General features: G+C 48.7%; 1 pseudogene; it reads left to right on the top strand.

Annotated features, from left to right (window-relative positions):
* The first annotated feature begins 5,276 nt into the window (after positions 1 to 5,276).
* Positions 5,277 to 19,618, top strand: LOC144168245 (uncharacterized; annotated as a pseudogene).
* The last annotated feature ends 2,265 nt before the right edge of the window (positions 19,619 to 21,883 follow it).

Raw genomic sequence — 21,883 nt, 5'->3', positions numbered from 1 at the left:
GTGCCTAAATAAAATGTTAATGGCAGGAAAATTAGGTTTGCATTGGCTGCACTTAGCACCTTGTGTTGCACTTCCTTCTTTTTTGTCTGAGTTCGCGCTGGTTTTATCCAAGAATGTCTTTCAAACTAGCCCAGCTTGAAACCATCCTGAAGTCCACATCAACGGCAAGTGCCACGGAGTTCGATCTTACGTAGAAAATGACCCCTCCAATGCTCGTGGGGTAATTCATGGTATCTTCACGGACGTCCCGGACGAAAATCTGCGTGCACAGTTTCACATTCCAGGCTGCAAGACATTAGCTGCCCGGAGACTAGGAAGACTAATACCATATGAATCACAGTTGAAGGCCGGAACGTGCCCCGACATGCCACCTATTCTCCGGCGTTTACCGCATCTTCCCGCAACAACCTCAGAGCAAACAGTGTCAGCACTGACACGCAAAAGGACGTCGCGCCGATGTTTGCCGAAACAAAAACGAATACGTACGATGTGCGAACTGTGGCAAGCAGTTTCCCCCAACCGTAGACCACGTAACGACCCCCCATGAGTGCGAGGCTCACTGCGTAAACTGTACTGGAGAGCACGAGTCCTCATTCGCGCATTGTCAAGCGCGCATCGACGCAACGAAAGCTCTCCGCTCCCGTTTTTATGCCACACAGCGACGTCGCCAAGAAGCCCCACCGCAACGTGACGACGCACGCGCGTGGCCACTGCTCCCTACATGCAACCGCTTTGACCTTCTGTCCCGGTCATACGAACGGAGCAATAGCACGGATCAATCAAAACACCACAGCCGTGGCCGTAACCGCCGTCCAGGCACATCGAGCAGGCTTCATCCACCAAGAAAAAGGCATGGGCAGAACAAGGCTCATATAGAGGCCTCCCAACAGGCTCGCTCCATTGTCCAAGAGACGTCGCTTTTCTTGCCACACCATGATCCTCTACAAGACAAGCAATATCCGCCATAGGTGAACAGCCCGGCTACCTCCCTCCACTTCTCCTCCAGTTATTAAACCCCCGCTTCTCAAGCTACCTATGCTAAACCTAATATACACTAACACAATACAAAATTTGCAACCACTATCCTCCTCAGCAATGGCACAGCAGGTGCACGAGATCATTCAACAGCCGCTCCCTGGGCTGTTACAGCAAATACTTGCCTCCCTTATTCAACAAGCTCTCGCCCCTCTCGAGAACATGCTGCAACAGTTAACAGCGCGCCTACAAGTCGTAGAAGGGGAGCTCTTTCTCCACAAGCACCATAGCCCGGCCACCCCAGGGCCAAAGCACGCAGAACATGTCTAGGATACGCACCCAATAACCACAAACGCCTCCATCGCTCACAAATATGGCAATGAAACTGTGGAGGTCTCCGCCGAAAACGCAATGCCTTACTTCAACACATGCTCATCACCAACAACGAACCGGATGTTATTACCTTACAAAAAACTAGCGGAGACGTTTTCCTTCCGGAATATGATCGCCATGTTCAGCCAAGTATTATCCCGAAAAGGAAAGGGACGAAACCGCTATTCGCACCGCCTACCATCACAATTACCTGCGTAGACAAGACGTTCCCCACCTTCCAGCTGGACACGACGCATCTTAATACCTTTGAAAAAGAGCACGTAGCTACTACTACGATGGTTGACGGTCATAACATATCTATTGTAAACTGCTATGGGCTGCCCAAACAAACAGCCGCCACGCTCCCCGCCTTCCATACGATGTATAATAGAACTCGTAGCTCGGACACACTCCTATTGCTTAGAGATATCGACTCTCCTCAACCCCTCTGGGGCTACACTTGAACATCCCCTTTAGGGTGGAAATTGCACGAATTTGCCAGCCTCCATCAATTCACCCTAATGAATGACACCACTTCTCCCACGAGGCTCGGCTCTACTGAAGAGATCGACACAAGTCCCGATCGTTCCTGTATTCTAAGTCTGCTAATCGCCGCCTGGGAACCAACCGAAGAAACTCATGGCAGTGACCAGACCATTATTCACACAAGTGTCCCTTTTATTCGATCATCAAAAATAAACCCATCAAGCAGGCCCACAAAAAGTCTAACGAATTGGCCGAATGTCCGCAAACACCTGCAAGAAATTGGCACAAGCTGCATTCCATTTGCTGAATGGAGCGACGCCACCATGACAGGGGTACGTAAACACACCAAAATAATATCCCGCACCGAATGAAATCCCTACATTGACCAGCACCTCCTTACCCTCTGGAGGAAGCGCCATGCACTTGTCAAACGCTGGAAACGGGACAAGCATAACGGCGTGCTCAAAGAACGCCTTTACCGCCTAAATCACAAAGCGCAAGAGTATTCCGACAAATTAGCCACACAGAATTGGCTTCACAAGTGCGAAGGCCTTAACGCCAAGCTTCATATGCCAAGTGTCAGGGAACTGTTTCGCACATTGCTGGGACAACAAAAACCAAAATACACGGTCCAGCGGCTTCACTTAGCGATGGGAGGCACACCACATGATATCACAGAACAGATCCATAACACACTCTACCCGCCTTGTAGAACCACACGCATCGACATCCCTCACACAGAATTAGCCCCAAAAGCTGAGGATGAAGAAATCAACTCGGACTTACACCAGAGAATTAAACATGGCACTGCATCAACTCACTCGCAACACGGCCCCGGGACCCGATGAAATTGCCTACGGAATGATCCGCAACCTGCCTGACGAGAAACTCGCACAATGTCTCGACCATATCAGTCGGACTTGGAGATCAGGAAACCTACCTCCCGAATGAAAAGTTCATGTTTCCCTCATCCCCAAATAAGAAAATCCACCAAACACACCCGCCAACCTCCGACCTATCTTGATGACGTGTTGAAAAACGTACTTAGAAATGGTGCTCGCTAGACTGGAATGGCACCTGAAAAAGAGCGGCCACCTCCCAGCCACAATGGTGGGATTTTGAAAGCATGTGAGCACATAGGACATAGCCAAACGCATTCATGAGGACGTATACGCACGGCCCAGTGCAGCCCAATCACGCACTTTCATAGGAATAGATGGAAAAAAGCTTTTGACAATGTGCTGCATGACGCGGCACTTCTCAGCCTCAAGGAAACTAAACCGGGTATCCTTATTTTCCCTTAAAATAAAAATTTTCTAACAACCGAACCATCTGCATCTTGGGAACCGATGGGAAACCATTTCCGCTATAGCCAATTTACTGAGGCACACCGCAAGGATCCATATTATCACCAACGCTCTTAAATCTGGCGATGAAGAATCTCCCCTCCAAACTGAACGCTATCCCAATATCTTCAACGAGGCATATACGCTGATGATGTCAACTCTGGTGTAAAAACGGTAGCCCTGGCGAGCAGGAATACACGTTATAACAGGGCCTTCATATCATTCGCGGGCACGCCCACGACGTCGGACTCACCTGCTCAAACGAGAAATAACAATATGTAGTTGTATTCGACAAAAGAACCAATAAAAATAACCAATATTGCAGGCTCATCACTCCGACAGTAAACAACTCACTCATCCCTCGCTGTAGCCACATCAAGGTCCTGGGCTTTATCTTACAACAAGATGCTAAAAGCACCGAATGGGTCAAATCCATCATTGCCAGATTAACCAAATTCACCAAATACTCCGCCACGGGGCGCGACGCCATCAAGGGCTCCAAGGACACAAATTACGCAAAGTAGACGAAGCCCTCGTTTTGTCACGCGTCATCTATGCATACCATTTTCAGCGCCTTACCCAGACACAAGCCAACAAAATCAAAACAAACATCAGAAAATGCATCCGCATAGAAATGGAAGTACCTTTCTACGCCCCCACGGCAATAATTAATGACGCTGCCCTCCAAAACACTCCTGAAGAAAAAGCATCGGTTTATCCCGAAGCTCAGCACCACCGACTAACAACTTCAATGCATGGGCGGGAAATTCTTCCCGCCTTTGGGTACCCCACCGACCATATCCAATCCATCCTACCCCCGCTGCCACCCTGGGAGAGGATACCAAGTATCACCGTGCGACCAATTCCAAAACACATGAATCCTGCCACAGATCAAGAACGTAGAGCATCTCGCGCTCAAAACCTGCCAGAACCAACCCATGACACCTACTACACGGACGCCCGTTTTCTGGACCATACAACTACGGCATCGGTTGGCCCCTGCACGGCTCAGATACTGCATCATGTTAACGTCCCCTCGCCCACAGCTTCAGAGACTCAAGCTATCGCAGAAGCCATTATACTTCACCAGCATCGGACCACCAACGTTACAGTCCGCACGGACAGGCAGGGAGCATTACGAAGCTTCGCCACGAATGACATTCCATTCCCTGTACACGCTAGCCTGACAACATACATGCACGCTCATCCCTACCAACACATTTTCCTAGAATGGTTCTCTAGCCACCAAGGCATAGAGGGTAATGAACGAGCTCACGCTCTGGCCCGCGACGCTCGTTTTCCGGGCAGCCCTCAGCCGGGGCCTGAGGAATGCAATCCAAATGATGATAGAGAAATGTATCACAAAAAGCGCCGCGAACATCTCGGCAACCTCCGCACATCAAGAATGGTACTTCCCTCCCCATCTAAATTTATGTCACGGAGACACGCTACACATATAACGCAGGCACAGACATTGTTCCTCCCCTGTAATCTGTTCCTCCACTACACTCAGAGGTCACCAGGCCGTTCGCACTGTCCGGTATGCGGTGGCTATCAGGACAATCAACATACATATTGCGCTGTGTACGGGCGACCTCGTCTTCCACATTTCTTTCCAGGAGCCCCTTCCACCCTGATATTTCCTACTCATGGTCTAGCTGGGCCGCACCCCCCGAAAACCTACGGGCAGCCCTGTGGTCCCTCTTGGCTGCCCATATTGAAACTCTTTCTACACCTCCGCCAAGCCCACCACTGTCGGAGGACCATGCGACACCCCCTTCCTCCGAGGGCTGATAACTCCGCTGCTCGGACTTCAGGTGCAGAATAAAGGTTGATCTCTCTCTCTCTCTCACTTTCTCTCTGACAATGGTGCCCGTGGCATACATACGAGTCATGTAGAACATCTGAAGCGATAATACGGAACAGTAATCGTGTCATTCCCATGAGTTGCAGAATTGACTCTATGTGCCCCGAGAAACTAATGAAGAAAAGCGGCGGAGTTAGTCATGGCCGAACGACAGTTTGCCATGCGTGGTAGCTCGGAAACCATATCGGCAATGTCAGCTGAACCATCAGCGCGGATGACGACGACAAGCGATGGTCGCCAGCATTGCCAGCGACATGTGGCGCGAAGCGGTACGCCTTGCATCCTGCGGGATTTTGAAGCAAGATCTCAATGTGTGGTTCATTGTTTTGTAATGAGCATTACATTGGACAGTATACATTGTAAGGGAGATTGTCGACTCGACGGTAGGCAGTTGAGGGGGATTTAGTGGCGTAGGCGGCGCAAACTTAGATTTTCTGGTCGTTAAACTCCGCCGTCACGCTAAGGGAGAGCTTCGTGGGCTGCCCAGGGAGGCCGCGCCGCGGCGCTGGCATTGATCAGAGGGCAGCTGTCGAAGCGGCCGAAGGGGACTGCGGCGCGTAGCTGAAGCTCTTTGCTGTATTAGCAGGGCTCGTTCGATTTACCTATCGCGTAAAGCTGAGATGGGCCGTTCGATTTATCAGTGCTGGGAAGTGTTCTGTGAATGATCATGCCGTGTAATTTCCTTTTTCGTGGCTGCCGTTCTGGCTACGAAGGAAATGACGAGAAAGCGTCACTATTTCGCCTTCCTTCGGATGCCGAGCAGTGCGCGAAATGGGAACTAGTCATTCCCCGGCAGGAAATTTGCGGATTTGGTTTCGACTCACCGCACGCTCGTGTCTGTGAAAATAATTTGTACATGGCTGACGTCATTTGGTTTTACGAGTGCGTCGTGAATATGTTGAAGCGTCATATCGCTGCGACGTTAGTTACCAAACCTGCGAGCAGAAGGGGTTCCAACTATATTTGAAGGCTTGCCCGCATATCTTTCGAAGCGGACTGCTCGCCCCAGGTCTGTTACACAGCGGTCACCTGCAAAACGATGCCGTATCTCCCCAAATATCTGCGGAAGAGGAAACACGTCGAACAACTGCAACCTTAGCACTGGGAACGCAACTTTACGTGTGAGTAAAGGCAAGTTTCTCCAAACTTGTCACTTTTTTGCAGTGTCAGCACAATTTACAGCGATAAATTGTATAATAAAAGGCTCGTGTTACGATGCGACCTTTTAAGCTTTGCAGGGGATGAGCAGAGAACCCACAAGAGCTGGATAAAGCCTGACAAACAGAAAAGCCAGTGCATTCATAGTAATTAGAAAAGTTCAGGTCGCAACTTCGAAGCAAGAAGCATCAGCTTCAAAAGTGACAATTAACGATTGCGAAAATGGCAGGTCGCAAAAAAAACTCAGCATATTGGAGGGAAGGTTTCAGAAGCTCTCTATTCTAAAGAAACTGATCTCCGACCAGTGCCTAATGAAGTCAGGCGCGAAGTCGGCGAATGCGGCTTGGTAAGTTTTAACACATGGGCCCGCAAAAAATCCTGATTTTAAACCAACTCTGTTTTCTTGCAAACATTTTCCGAGCTTTTCAAGCTGCCTGTAAATACATTCTCTACAAAGATTGGGATACACTGTAAGGATTGGGGTACACATCGGGCTGCACTGTTGCATAAAGGCGCAACCACATGCGACTTTCGGTCGCGTTTGAAGACCGTCCGCGGCGGCGCGCGTTCAGCGCGCCACCAAATACACAGCAGCGCGCTCGGAGCGCCGGTGTCTGCGTATCCCAGATTTTCGGTCCGTTTTCGGCGTCTGCGCCGGATGATGTTGCTATCCTCAATCTCCGGTCCCCCTCCGCACGCAACATGGCGGCTCTTTATTTGGCGGCTCTTTAGCACTTTATTTAATAGAACATCAATTTAACGTGTTTTGTTTGTTGAAGTTTTGATTATTCTTCAGTTTATTAGGAATGACTTAAACAGAACGATGCTGCCTTTGCCAAAGTAAGTCTGGCAACTTGGATCGGAGAAGCGTTCTTCGCGCGTCTCTTGTTACAGTGTACTAGAAGGGGCAGTGTAGCGGGCGGAGGCGGCGGCGCATACGTACGCCGGCACCGCTGGTGGCGAACGGAGCGGCGGCGCTGCTGTCGTCCAATCTTCCGTTTCGCCCAATCTTCCGAACCGGCGTTTCGCAGCCTTGCTTGTGAATGTGAGCTACTACGGCTCACAAATGGCGCAGAAGCAACGCCTGAATCAGTGCTTCGCACCTATAGATGCAACATAGATGCAACACAGGGTACTCCCGAATCAAGCAAGCAAGAAATTGTCGTTTAAAGCACCCGCTGACTCGGGGAGAAGAAGCGTATGGGAACGCAACCTGCGCAGAAGCGACAGGAGGCTCACGCCGGATTGTGCTATTTGTGAGTTACACTTTGAGAAGGAGTATGTTCATTGTCAAGGACTATTGTGTGTTCATTGTCAAGGACTGTTCATCATATTAACGGTACAGAGGCGCGTATTGAGCGTGGAAGCCCGACCCTCGCACCGGGCGCTGTTCCAACGATTCTACCGAACGTTGCTCCATGTTTAAGTAAACCCTTGCCTTCAAAAAGAAACGACAAAAAGATGAAACCTGAAGAGGATGTCCTGCCGTGAAAAAAAGGCACTACTGAGCATATGTTGACAAGCCGGAGACAAGTGACGGAGCCGCTGTGACAGGTGCGGTTGAGAGGAGCGGCATTGCCCAACCAGTACGGGACTTTTCATGAGATGCAAGGTGCCCATGGAGCGTGTTTTACGTCTTGCTCTCACTGGACGCCGGCACAGCTGTGACAGTAGAAGAGGCAGTATTTCGTACTGTAAACAGCGACGGTGTTACCCACTCGAGAACGTTTGTACTACGGAAACTTGCAGCAGAAGCGGCAGTGGTTACGATGCGGGATGTAGAAGCTGTACCGCACTTGTGTACAGGTGCAGCTACTGAAGCTTTAAATTGTTAACTAATAAGTGAACATGTTTCGTATCTATTGTACGTGTAATATGTATGTGAACATTTTTTTACTATTCATTGTTAACATATCAGTACTATGCACAACTTTCGTGATTATTGTGGTGTAAAATTGCGAACATCCCGTCTAAAACATGATTTTTGAATGGAGTAGTCACTTTGCTATTTGTTTCATTTTGCCTAGCATACTTTCTGCTTCATTGTTTGTGTTGATTACTTTTTTCTGCCACGCCCTTGAGAATAAAATGATTTTGTGGATTCATGCAAGACTAACTTCCTTATTCCGTGAATACATGCCCCACGCCCTCATGTGCATAATTGACGATTTCTTGCAGGTCTTGCCACTAATTCTTCTGTGCTTTTATCCACGCAATGTTTGGATTCTCCAGGCTGGCCTTAAAAATATGCAACAAACTGTGGGTAGCTTGCGTTGTAAGTGTTTCATTTGATGAAAGAATTAGAATTGCGGGGCTATTATTTCCTTCCAATTTTACTGCGTTTATTACGGCGGATGCAGCTTGGCGAGCTCGGCGCCGTGCACGTTTCAGCGAGCGTTGTGGCTCTCCGGTGGAGGTATATAATTTTTTCGTCGTTGTAACCAGAGAATATAAATAAAACTGTTGAAAACGGTAATTTTGGAGCGCGCGACAGGCGCGCGCCGCCGTGCACCGCGAACGCTTCGCCCGCCCCATGGCCCGCCCGCTAGGAAGATTGGTTGACCGCAGCGCCGCCGCTACTGGCGACGTTGCGGGAGTCGCGCGGGGAGCGGCGGCCGCTGCAGTGCCCCTTCTAGTACACTGTACTCTTCTGGTTGTCTGGTTGCTCGCCCTCTCCAACGCCCGTTCCGCGTCGGCACCAGGCGCCGCAGACGGCCGCAAGACGCGACCAAAACGTTGCATGTGGTTTCGCCTTAAATAGTTCCTGCTGCAATCAATGCATGAATTCTTTGCGCAATTGCCGCTGTAAACTGTGTTGGTTTGTTCTATGGCTGAATCTCCGACGTAATGACTTCTCTCACCTTATCCTTACATTGTCTCAATTATGTTGCACGTACATATGCAATCGGAATTTTCTCTTGTGGCTGCCTGTTGGATGTATATCAATGCGCCCGCTCGTTAGCATGTTTGTGATTGCGGTAGCCTGCACTTTTTAACCTATGATAGAAGAAGTAATGGCTGTACGAAGAATGCCTGCTACTGAAAATAAAATCTACCACCGTGTACACATTCTTCTATGAAAATCCGTTTCTCCCCTGCCCATCCTCGTACTGTTTACACCTACCTAAGAAGCCTGAAACCTGATCGTGGGTTTGACGGACATTGGTTCACTGCACTCAAAAAAGAAGCTGCAACAAGTCCCCGAAAGGAAAACACGAGGTTTGATACTGCTTATTGCATTTATTTTACATAATATTTGGTTGAATGTTGACAGTTACATTTTACTAAAACTATTTTTCGCAGGTGTCCTCATGCTTGATGAGATGAGTGTGAGGAAGAGTGTCCACCTGAGGGAATCTGACATGGCGCTTCTGTGGTAGGCGCACTTGTGTGAACACACGAGACCCACTGACCTCGTGAAGGATGGAGACCACAGGTTGATTTTGCTGTTCCGGCCCTTGCTGGGTGGCGGGTCTCAAACTGTGGGCATCTTTTGTGCCTCTAGTGCTGCACCTGGCCCCATACCGGTTAGGCTGCTTCTGCTGTGTGTTGTAAACCTTGCCAATGCTGGTACCATAGTTGACGCAGCGAAATGTGACAACTCGACCTCGAACCGATCGGCTATTAGCTCTTTATGTAAACAGTTAGCGCTCTATCAGCAAAACTTAAAAATTATATATGGGAGTTTTACACACAACATCTTCTCCTGGTCAGGTAACAGCGGTAATAGCAAGAATCCTCAAACGTACTTTCAACACTTGTGCGACCGTTCACGGGTAATTTACTCGGTCATCGATCACCCCACATCCACAAGTGCATCCAAAACAATCTCTTAAAGGTTGTAAAATATCTGGTGGGAAGTATACACGGCTCTTGTAAAACTTCGTAGAGCTAATGAAAATGTGATTTATTTTGTGCATATATCGCAGCTTCCACAGGGTGAAGAAGTGTTTCATGACCACTACCGGGCTTTGCTGGACTATGAGAAAAAGCAGTTGGGTCTCCGGGCAGTGCTAAAGCTAAGGAAGGCTCACATCTCTCCAAATGCCGTCCAAAAATTCAGATTAAAGCTTGCACTTCAGGCGTGTGAATGCAAACGCGGCTGATCCAAACAATTAAAATCACTAATTTTTCTCTCTATGTTGTGCACCATTAGTCACAAAATCATTTCCTTCCCATTATAGCTTTTTGTTAAAGCACTGCAACAGCAATGGAATTTTGTAGGAAGCAAGAGGAATGCGTAAAATTGCGTCATTCTGTTGCAACTGTCAACTTCACAAGACGTCTAACAAGTTTTTCGACTGATTCAACACAAGGAAACCCCAGGAAGCGCAATACACTGAAAGAGATCACATTGCAGTAAGTTATTAAACAATGACATGTTGGTGAATGAAGTTGGCCTATCTCTGCTTCGATTATTTTGATGTTTGCCCACCCTGCAGACCATAAAAGAGAAAACTGCGTTGATTGAGCACTAGTCTACTTACGTAGAAGACGTACCCAAGCAGAGGCAAGCTTGTTTTCTGACGAAGCCTCCATGTGCGGCACTGAGAAAACCCTGCATAGCACGTGGTCTGTAATAGAAAGCCTCTTAAAGCCGGGCTTCCGCTCTGTTCCGACTGGAAACCTCGGTGGGGATTCCCGTAGAGTTAATTTGAGCGCTTTGGAAAAGATCTCACTTGCGTCTGATGTACCTTTGTTATTGTTGTAGAGTATTTTGGCATTGCGAGAAATGTCGCTGGAGATGGTGGCCAACCAAATGTGCAAACGTTTTTGTTCATCTATCGAATGCTCTCGCTGAACAACTTGGTGGTGCGTCAAAAACGGCTTCAGTCCACGTGGACGAACCGAACCTGCTGCTAAAACTGAGGGTATCTCAGCTAAAGGAGCCAAAAATTAGTCCGGCAATTGAGCGAATCGCTATCGCAGCGGGAAATATTTTCTAATCTAGTTTTAAGTACCTTAGTTCTCCATTGTAAGCTCCAGCGTTTTGACAGCAGCCCTTCATTAGAAAGTAACTGCGTATTCATTTATCTAGACAATTACCTTCTTATTATCAGTGCCCACATAATTGTCCTTAACACAAACGTGTTTTCCTTGCGTGCCGTTTTTTCATACAACGGGAGTCCTTGAATGCTCTCATAAAACTGCCAAATGTCACCCGTTCAAAATGCTCTTTCAGGTCGAAACCCTTGCAGTGCTTCTTGACGACGTCCTCTTGGGGCCCACCGAGCACCTGGCGAAGGGACCATTCAATCCATGTCTACAAAGGACGGTTCTCTGGAGTACTTCGCCGGCTATTTGATAAAGGTCTAAACACTAAGTTGCGTCAACTGCCGCACGACCGTGGGCTGTCCATCACGCAAGCCCAGGAACTTAATTTCTCTCAAGCCGGAAGCTTACCTCCAAATTAAATCTATCCGACTACTGGACCGCCTAAAAATATGTGAAGAGCACGTGGAACTGGGTACAGTGGAAAAAAATTACGTGTTCCAATGTGTACGCCGACATTGTCGAGGGCATACTGTTGGAAAACAAACAGCGGCTTCAAGTGTCGGATGCGCGGTGCATTTTTTTGGGCACTCCCATGGAGGTCATACATTTTTTTTTCAGAACTGCCGTTTGCATTTTTTCACTAGAGCAATAAATAAGGCTTCGAGTGCATTATTTAGCACAAAATGCCCGGCTAGTAGAAGCTGGGAATCCAGCAAATGAGATCTCCCAGGGGCATATATTTTTTGGCCTTATCATCTATTCCTGCCTTCTTATCCTGGGAACAAAAGTGAGGGATAGGGTTGTTCCTTGTTCTGTGTTCAGGCATATTGACAGGACGTAATATAGCTCATGACACCACCTTTTCCCTTTGAAGGTACTTTCGTTCTGTCTTTTGCCAGGGAATTTAGCTTTTATTTGTTGCTCGTCCGCATATAAAAAACATTTTCACACCGGCCTGGTCGAAACTTCGTGAATGGCACTAAATCGCCCTTCAATATGTGCGCAGATATTGTGGAGAGAATACTCCTCGGTAACTGAACGGCTGATGGAATTGCAGGATTTATGTTGCATTTTGTGGGAACGAGAGCAGAAAAGATCCACTTATTTGAGGCGCTTCCCGAATATATTTGCCCGTAAAAAGAATAACGCTTCGAGGGCAGTGGTTCGCTCATATCGGCCAGCGAGTGAAGGTGAAGCCGAGCCAGTGACAGCATCTGTAGCGATTTCTTTCTATTTTGCGTCATTGTCTTCTCTTTCTCTTTTCTTTTCCTTGCGGCGGGGGGGGGGGGGGGGGGGGGGTATGGTGGGACGTGTGGTTGCTTTGCATAGAAAAATGTACATGGCAGGACTGTAAAAAGAGCTTTAAAAACCATTGAGTTTTTGTTTTGCCGGACTTTTCCTTCCTTTTTTATCACCTGTACGACGTTTGCTTTGGGGGTTAATAGGCCAGAAATAACCTCGCCATATAAAAGGCGTCTCCACCTTAAGCCTGTGGCCTTGGCAACTATGTAAATAATCCTTGAAAACACGATTACGTGGTCTAGGTATACCAAACACGTTTGCCACTTCAATCCAGACAGAACCGTGTCCATCATTCTTTGAAATGTTGCAGCCGCTCAGCACAAACCAAAAGGAGGAACTTTGAATACATAAAGCCCGTCGGGAGTACCAAATGCGGTCTTTTCACGGTCACGCTTATCGACTTCAATTTGCCAGTATCCGCTATTTAGGTCCATTGACGATAAGTAGTGGATATGTCGTAATCTATCGAGTGAGTTGCCTATTCTCGGCAGACGATATACGTCTTTTTTGGTTACTTGGCTCAGTTTGCGATACTCGACGCAGAATCTCAAGCTGCCGCCCTTCGTTTTGACCATGACGACGGGTGACGCCCATGCGCTTGTCGATGGCTGAATGACGTCGTCGTCAAGCATCTTCTCCACGTGCTGCCTTATCGCATCTCGTTCTTTTGTGGACACTCTGTAGGGGTTTTGCCGAACCCCTACCGAGCCGGTCTTTCATTTCCGGCAGTAATTATTCCGTGTTTGACCAACTGGGTTTGGCGGACGCCCGAAGTTGACGAAACGCCGTCCCGGAAACTGTTTAAGAGCTCAGAAAGCGGGCGTTGCTCTGTCGTCGGGAGGTTGCGGTTAACATCGATTACGAGCTTATTTGGCACCACGGCTGACGCTTTACTCTGCAGAACGAAGCAGTCCGTTGGGTTGTCGATGTCTTCGAAGACGGCAACCGCCGTTCCCTTGCGACTCGTCGACGTTCATTGGTAAAGTTTGTCAGCAGGACCTCCGCTTCGCCGCGTGCTAGCGGCAACAGGCAACTAGCAATGGCGATCCCACTTTCCAGAAGAAGGGGACTCAAGAACTCGGCAATACCAGGGCCGCCTAATAGGTCATCACACCTAACGGAAACAAGCATGCAGGCCGTTGGTGGTAGGCGAACTTCGTCGCCGACAATTCACAGGTGTGGGGTCGGTTGGCGGTACGTTCTGGTGTGTTATTTTTCGTAGAAAAGCTCACACGGCGTGGGCACGGCGAAGCTGTTGGAATGAAGGCGCCTCAACTGTCTATCCTGCTTTTCCAGGCTTTCCTGTGTCATGCAACGAGCGTTGGACAAGCTTCACGCCCGTGTTTCGCCGTCCAGCGAGATAAAGATCGCTATTTGTGGCCGCCTACGTGGAGCGCTCCAATCTGCAGTGGTTCGGCGCATGCGCCCGGGACGAGCAACGCCCCACCAACTACGGACCACATCGGCTATATAAGCCCAGTTGCCAGCAAGCCACTTCGTGGGCACGGCGAAGCTGTTGGAATAAAGGCGCCTCAACTGTCTATGCTGCTTTTCCAGGCTTTCCTGTGTCATGCAACGAGCGTTGGACAAGCGTCACGCCCGTGTTTTTCCGTCCAGCGAGATGAAGATCGCTATTTGTGGCCGCCTACGTGGAGTGCTCCAATCTGCAGTGGTTCGGCGCATGCGCCCGGGACGAGCAACGCCCCACCAACTACGGACCACATCGGCTATATAAGCCCAGTTGCCAGCAAGCCACTTCTTGGGCACGGCGAAGCTGTTGGAATGAAGGCGCCTCAACTGTCTATCCTGCTTTTCCAGGCTTTCCTGTGTCATGCAACGAGCGTTGGACAAGCTTCACGCCCGTGTTTCTCCGTCCAGCGAGATGAAGATCGCTATTTGTGGCCGCCTACGTGGAGCGCTCCAATCTGCAGTGGTTCGGCGCATGCGCCCGGGACGAGCAACGCCCCACCAACTACGGACCACATCGGCTATATAAGCCCAGTTGCCAGCGAGCCACTTCGTGGGCACGGCGAAGCTGTTGGAATGAAGGCGCCTCAACTGTCTATCCTGCTTTTCCAGGTTCGTAAAAATGAAAAGTGTTTCAAATGCGATGATAGGTTTGCCATTGTTCTGCCGTGCCCCGAAGTGTTTGCTGAAAATGTCTTGCAGTGTGTTTCCATGTTGTTAATGCTCGCCGGAGATGTTGAGGCCAACCCGGGCCCTCAAATCGAGGAAATGCTTGAGGAACTCTTGAAGGGACAGCAGGCACTAAGGGAAGATATCCAGCAAATTAAAGATAGCCATGAATCGTTCTCTAAGCAGCTGGTCACTTTCCATCAGAAGATGCAGCTAATCGAAGAAACGTTAAAAAATGTACCACTGAACAAAGCGAAGATAGAGACTCTAGAAGTGGCCATTCAGAGTGTAGAAACTACTGTCCGTTCACAGGCGCAAAAGCTAGTCGACCTGGAAGATAGGAGCCGTCGTAACAATTTGCTTGTCTTTTGTATACCGGAAGGCGAAAATGAAACAGATGAAGAACTTAGGCAGAAAGTTTTGCATGACGTATTTGACAAGCTCCTTGGTCTTAAAGTGAATACGGTCGAAAGAATTCACAGGTTGGGAAAAAAGCGCGCCGATAACACCCGCCCCGTGATCATGAGGTTGTTCGATTACAATGAAAAAACAGCAGTATTCAGCAACTTTAAGAAGCTGAAAGGTTCGGAAATTTCCGTGTCAAGTGACTACTCGCAGGAAACATTGCAAAAACGCCGAAACTTGTGGGAGAGTGCCAAAAAAGAAAAGAGTAGTGGTTCAAAGGTCAGACTTGCGCATGACAGAATTACCATTGATAACGAAGTGTTCTGCTGGGACGACGAAAATAACTGCAGAACTAAAATTGATAAGAGGAGGGTGAGCGCTGAGGGAAACCTGTGACAATGTGCACCCAAAGCTGTGGATTTCACGTTGATAAACATGAACGCGAGAAGCCTAGTGAACAAAACCCTAGAACTTGAGCATTTGCTTATTGTGCACAACCCCGATATTGTCATAGTGAGTGAAACTTGGCTGCGTCCAGATATAAAAGATACCGAAATAATTCCGCCCGCTTACAAAATGATCCGCAACGACCGCGATGCTCGCGGTGGCGGGGTGGCAATTATCTATAAACAGGGAATGCAACCCGTACTCATGAAAGATTGTCCCGGCACAGAAAGTGTTTGGTGTAAAATAATGTCTGCTGGAATAACTTACGTTATTGGTGCTGTCTATAGACCCCCAAATGCTCCCGTTGCCTTTTTGGAAGCCATACAAGAATACATTTTTAACAACGTCCCCTCAAACGCACGCGTAATCCTGGGAGGAGATTTTAACTTGCCCGGGATTTGTTGGGATACTCAAAACAGGTTCCGTAGATGTTAAGCACAGCGAGATGTTGTTGGATATTGCCTTTAATAATGACTTCATTCAAGTTGGAAAGTAAACTACCAGGATTGGTCCAACAAGAAACTCAATCTTAGATTTGGTATTTGTGAATAGGAAAATAGAGGAATACACCGTAACGGTTCACGAAGGCCTCTCTGATCATAAAATGGTATTGCTTTGTATTAAGAAGTTCATTTTACCCAGCCATATTAAAAGAAAGGTAATCACGGTAAACGATTTTAGCCAAGCTGATGATGTTAGCATTTTGGACTATCTAGAAATATCTCTGGATTCGTTTCACGTGGGAATGAACGTCAATCAATTGTGGTGTACATTTAAAGTATAGTTCATTACTGCTTGGATAAGTTTGTACCGCAAAGAAAGAAAACTGTGAGGAAACACAATCCTTGGATGACTCGGGAAATTATTCAGCTCAAACGCAAAATTAGGCGCAAGAAGCGATCTGCAGTAAAAAGTCAAAGCGAGATATCGTCTCTTTCGTCAACATTAAAGCTTATGCTGTCAGCTGCGAAGGAAAACTATTATTCAAACACGCTTTCCGAATTTATGAAAGTTTCACCCCTACGGTTTTGGCGTCACCTTGCCGAGCCTAAAGAGAATGTGCAGTATCTTGATGCTGATGGAAACATTGTTACTGACAGTGCGCAGATTGCTAATATGTACAACGACTACTTTCATTCTGTGTTCTCGGCCCCAGAAGTTCCAAAAACGAATCTCGATACATGTAGCTTGTCTGCGTTATGCACCATGCCGGACGTTGTTATTTCAGAGGAAGGCATTCTCTCGATTCTTCTCGAGATGGATACAAAAAAATCTATTGGCCCCCATTGTATACCGAGTGAATTCCTGAAGCGTTACGCAGAGTGGGTTGCGAAGTACCTATCGGTTATTTTCAAAGCATCCCTAGCAAAATGCATTACCCAGTGACTGGTTAACTGCCAAGGTAGTTCCTGTTCATAAGTCTGGAGCAAAATGCAGCGTCGACAATTACAGACCAATCTCAATTACATGCATATGCTGTAAAATACTGGAACATGTCGTTTCAAAATGCCTGTACAAGTACCTTGAGCATTCGAATATTCTGGTCCCTAGCCAACATGGTTTTCGGCGGAATTTATCAACTATTACTCAGCTGGTAGAAACCACCCACGATTTTGCACAATCTTTAAATGAAAAGGGTCAAACTGATGCAGTTTGCCTTGATATGTCAAAGGCTTTTGATCGGGTTCCCCACGCGCAGCTTATAGAGAAACTAGTACGCCTCGGTGTAAATAAGAAGTTGATAGAGTGGCTTAAATTGTACCTTTGTAACAGGACACAATTTGTTGAAATTAATGGTGTGAAATCCCGTATTTTAAGTGTGACTTCTGGTGTGCCCCAGGGCTCCGTGCTCGGCCCGGTGCTCTTCTTGTGCTATATCAACGACATTGCAGAAACAGTTTCACCTAATATTAAGCTTCGCCTGTTCGCAGACGATTGCCTTATATATTCAAGAATAACTCATCGCAAAGATCAGCTCGCTTTAAACGCTGCACTGAATAATCTGGGCGACTGTTGCAATAAATGGAAAATGAAAGTTAACTATTGCAAAACCTCGTACATGACAGTCACAAAAAAATTCCCCCGCATTTCCCCGAGGGGGAGAATGTGAAAGTGCGAATGCACGGTTGTCGGCCCGCTTGCGGCGCTTGCGCTCGGCCCCCGCAGCCCACCGCCTCGCCGCCTTCTCTTCCATCTCTTCCATCGGGTTTGTAGTATCACGTGTACACCACGCAGTTATCAAGCCGCTATAACGCCGCTGAGTCGCCAACACACGCCGCTGACGACGTAGTTTGAATGCGTTAAAGATATAAGGCGCGTTACTCACACTGATATCAGCGTGGCTTCCGTAGCTTAGTTGGTAGCGCGTCGCGCTGCGGCCGCAAAGTCCTCGGATCGAAACCTGGCGCCGGATGCTGTTTCTTTTTTAAATATAGAGGAGCACTGCGGACGCCGCCGACGCCGCCGCCGCCGCCGGCGGTGGATGGTTTGGGGTCGCTTATAAAGTGCATTCGCACTTAAAAACGTAAAAAATGTGTTGGCGTTTTCCTACCGATTAGGCGGGCATGAGCTAGAGCGAGTAACGCATTTTGAATACTTGGGTGTCACCCTATCTCAAGACTTAAGTTGGAAAACTCACATTGATCATTTGTGCAGCGTTGCAGAAAAGAAGCTGTGGTTTTTAAGAAGAAAATTAAAACTGGCATCAACCAAAGCAAAGCTTACGGCATATTTGACGCTTGTGCGGCCTACGCTAGAATATGCGAGTATTATATCGGATCCGTATAGGAAATACCAGATTGATAAGATAGAAAAAATACAAAGGCGAGCAGCTAGGTTTATTCTGTCGAGATTTAGAAGCACTGATTCGGTTAGTGACATGCTAAGCCTTCTCAACCTACCTAGCCTTTCAGACCGACGGAGAATAGCTAGGTTGAAGTTTTTTTTTATGCTAAAAAACAATTCCCTAAACTTAGACACTAGTCCGTATTTAAAACCTAGGAACACTCGCGCGGTCAGGGGTAGCCATGCGGGCCAGTTTCTCGCAATTAATGCCAGGGTTGACAGTTTTAAATATTCGTTCCTACCGAGAACAATAGAAGACTGGAATGCACTTCCACAGGCTGCAATTTCCGCAGTCACGGTTAATCAGTTTGAGTCGTACCTGCTTCGTCATTAGTCACTTATAACTGATTGATAGCTGCTGTAACGTTTTATTCGTGTGTTCTTGCATTTCCGTGTGCTTCTGTCTTGCGCACGCGCTGTACACATGTTTCTTGGTGTAGTTCCTGCGCATTCCATTGCAGAAAATTTGCTGCGCCGCTTGTATGCGGGGATGTTGCTTGGCCGATGAGACCCCGTTTGTTGAACACGTGTTGCTTGTTTTCATTGTCGCTATAGCTTGCCACTGCGTGCAAATGGTATCTGTGCTCAAATTTGGTCTTGGTTTTGTGTATAAAAATGCGTCTTTGTATCGGGCTGAGAAGCTTTGTTAGTGTTGTTTGTTTTGTTGTCTACCACCCTCTAACGGCCCCACTGGGGCTAACAGTATCGTTAAATAAAATAAATAAAAATAAATAAAACAAAGCTTTCGCCGGTGTCAATTACGGCATCATGATCGCTCAAGAAGTCCATTTCGACAATGAGCTCTCTGCAGCACTCCGGAAGGACGACGAACATACCGACGAATTCGGAGTCGCCAATGCGTACCCTCGCGCTACATTTTCCGACAGGCGTCATTAGGTGACCCCCGGCAGTTCGAATCTGAAGTACATCCCATGGGGTTTTTACCTTTCTGAGCCTGTCAGAGAGTCACCGACTAATTATCGAGTAGTCCACCTGGGTGTCCTCTAATACGGTCATTTCTTGTCCGTAGAGAAAAACTGTAAGTTCGGACCGCGCGTTTACGTCGACGTCGAAGTTTTGGGCTGCCGGTTCCCCAACTGCCGGCGGTAGAGGGAGGCCTTCGGAGCTTCGACTACTGGCAACCTTGCCTCCAAAGGTTGCGTCATATAGTTTCCCCGTGGTGGCGTTGGAGACCGCCGGGTACGTGGCCCTCCAGGAGTACGGCGGCTGGGTGAACCTTGGAGAGCTGGGGACGGCGAACGCGATCGAAGGAGTGGTGCGGTAGCTCGACGCTCGGCGAGGTAGTCAGAAGGGGCGACCAGTCTTTCTCCGAATTGGGGCCGGACAGCGTTGGGTGGGAATTCAGGCAGTCATATTTCCCGGTAGGGGCACCGGCGATAAATGTGCCCTGGTTCGCCACTGTGTTAGCAGAACGGCTGGTTGTCGGGAGTTCGCCAAAGGTGGGTCTTGCGTACTTGGTGACGATAGTATTGTTGCGGACGGACCGAAGAGTTAGAACGAAACTGCTGTTGGGCAGTAAGAAGACTTCTTGTTGTGGCCAGCATTCGCCTGGTTGGGGCGGGTGATACGGAAGAGGCGGCGTGGCAGGTCTAGTGGTTGCGGCGGGAGCCTGGGCAGTGAGAGCCGTGGCGTAGGAGACTGGGCATAGTAACGCTGGCTGCACTGCTGGTAGGGAAAAGGCATTGCGAATTTCACCGCGCACTATGTCGGTGATGGAGGCCTGTATGGCGCCCGAGGCGATGATGCCGCACTTCGCGAGCTCTTGTCTCAACAGCGCGCGGATGAGATCCCGAAGGCGGTTGTCCTCATCCCTGGCCATGACAGTAGGGATGCCCGACGAGGTTTTGGCGCCCATGCGGTCGTATTGTCGGGAACGCTGTTATAGTGCCCTCTCAATGGCAGTAGCGTCGCGGATAAATTCTTCGACTGTACGTGGCGGATTTCGGACGAGACCGGCGAAAAGCTGTTCTTTTACGCCATGCATAAGATGGCGTAATGTTTTGCATTCTGCCATGTCTAGGTCGGCTCGCTTGAACAGACGGGCCATGTCCTCCGCGAACATAGCCACACTCTCGTTGGGTTTTGAGTTCGTGCTTCCAGAAGACGCTGTGCTTGTTCACGGCGGTCGGAATTCGCGAATTACCCGCCGCGGTGGCTCAGTGGCTAAGGCGTTGCGCTGCTGAGCACGAGGTCGCGGGTTCGATTCCCGGCCGCGGCGGCCGCTTTTCTGATGGAGGCGAAAAGCAAAAACGCCCGTGTGTGCGAGATTTCGGCGCACGTTAAAGATCCCCAGGTGGTCAAAATTAATCCGGAGCCCTCCACTACGGCGCGCCTCATCGCCTGCGTTGCGTCGGCGCGTTAAACCCCCACAATCAATCAAATCAATTCGCGAATTTCGCTTGAAAGTCGTGACGAAAGTCTTCCCAAGTTTGTAGTCTCGCTTCCCAATTCTCGAACCCGGTTCTTGCACCGTCCTAAAGCGCAAAATAGACTTGCTGTAGCTTTTGGGTGGTACTCCAGTGGTTGAATGCAGCCACACGCTCGAACTGTTTCAGCCAGTCCTCAACGTCTTCGTAAGCCTCTCCGTGGAAGTGGGCTGGTTCTTCGGGCTGCTGAAACGTCACCGTAGTAGGCATCTCCTGCGCCATTATATCTGGCTGAGAGGCGTGCTTCCTTGATGCAGGCTCCAAGAGAAGGCCCTATTCTGGGGGAAGGCTGAGTGTCCGGCAGATACACCGATGAACCGGAGTGTGGACTGGCGAAGGTCTCTCGGGGCTAAGGTCAGGGGGCGTACGGGGCATCGGAAGCACCCTCCACTAGTGTTGCGTCCTGTCAAACAGGCACACAGGGAAGTTGTCTTCGCGAAGACGCAGGAGCAAAGTATTTATTAGGTGAGGTGCCTAACTTGACAGGTGAAACATACAGAGAGCACCGGTTGGTGGCTATCATATGGCGACGAAGGACCCAGCACACGAGCCGCTAGCTAACGCGCACCTTCGCCGTCCTCTGTGGGCCGCATCATAGGGCACGTTCCCACACGGGGGATTAGCACGTCCGTCCTACTTGATATTGCTCTCATCCCACAGACTGGCACGGGACGAAAATAAATATGTAAAAATGTATATATAAATGTTTGCTCTGAATGAGTTTCTGTGAGCGCGCACGCTGAACGAGCAATGTACAAAGCCATGAATTAATAAAAAAATCTCCAACTGCCGTTCCCATTATAAACTTCAATTATACAACCAACCTTATTCCATCAGACACCAGAGACACTCGCGAGAGAAATGGTTGTGTTATAGGGCTCAATAATGCAAATGCTTTGAGAGTTTTCAAAAACCTCACTATGACACTGCACTTCCACTCAATAAAGCGTCAAAGGAGCTGAAAAAAAATTATCCGCCCGCGTAAACTTTTCCTTTCGCACTGCGTCGGCATGACTCCCCTGCTTTTCGTAGGGGGTTCAGTCCTAGCAGGTGTCGGAAATTAGTTCCGCATGTCACTCACTAAGTCCACCTCACTTCATGTT

Source organism: Haemaphysalis longicornis, unplaced genomic scaffold (genome assembly GCF_048455015.1).
Source record: "Haemaphysalis longicornis isolate Haplotype H1 unplaced genomic scaffold, Haemaphysalis longicornis Haplotype H1 scaffold_2, whole genome shotgun sequence".
NCBI classification, from domain to species: Eukaryota; Metazoa; Arthropoda; class Arachnida; order Ixodida; family Ixodidae; genus Haemaphysalis; species Haemaphysalis longicornis.
The sequence above is the reverse complement of the archived record's forward strand: the minus strand, read 5'-3'. Positions and strand labels throughout refer to the sequence as shown.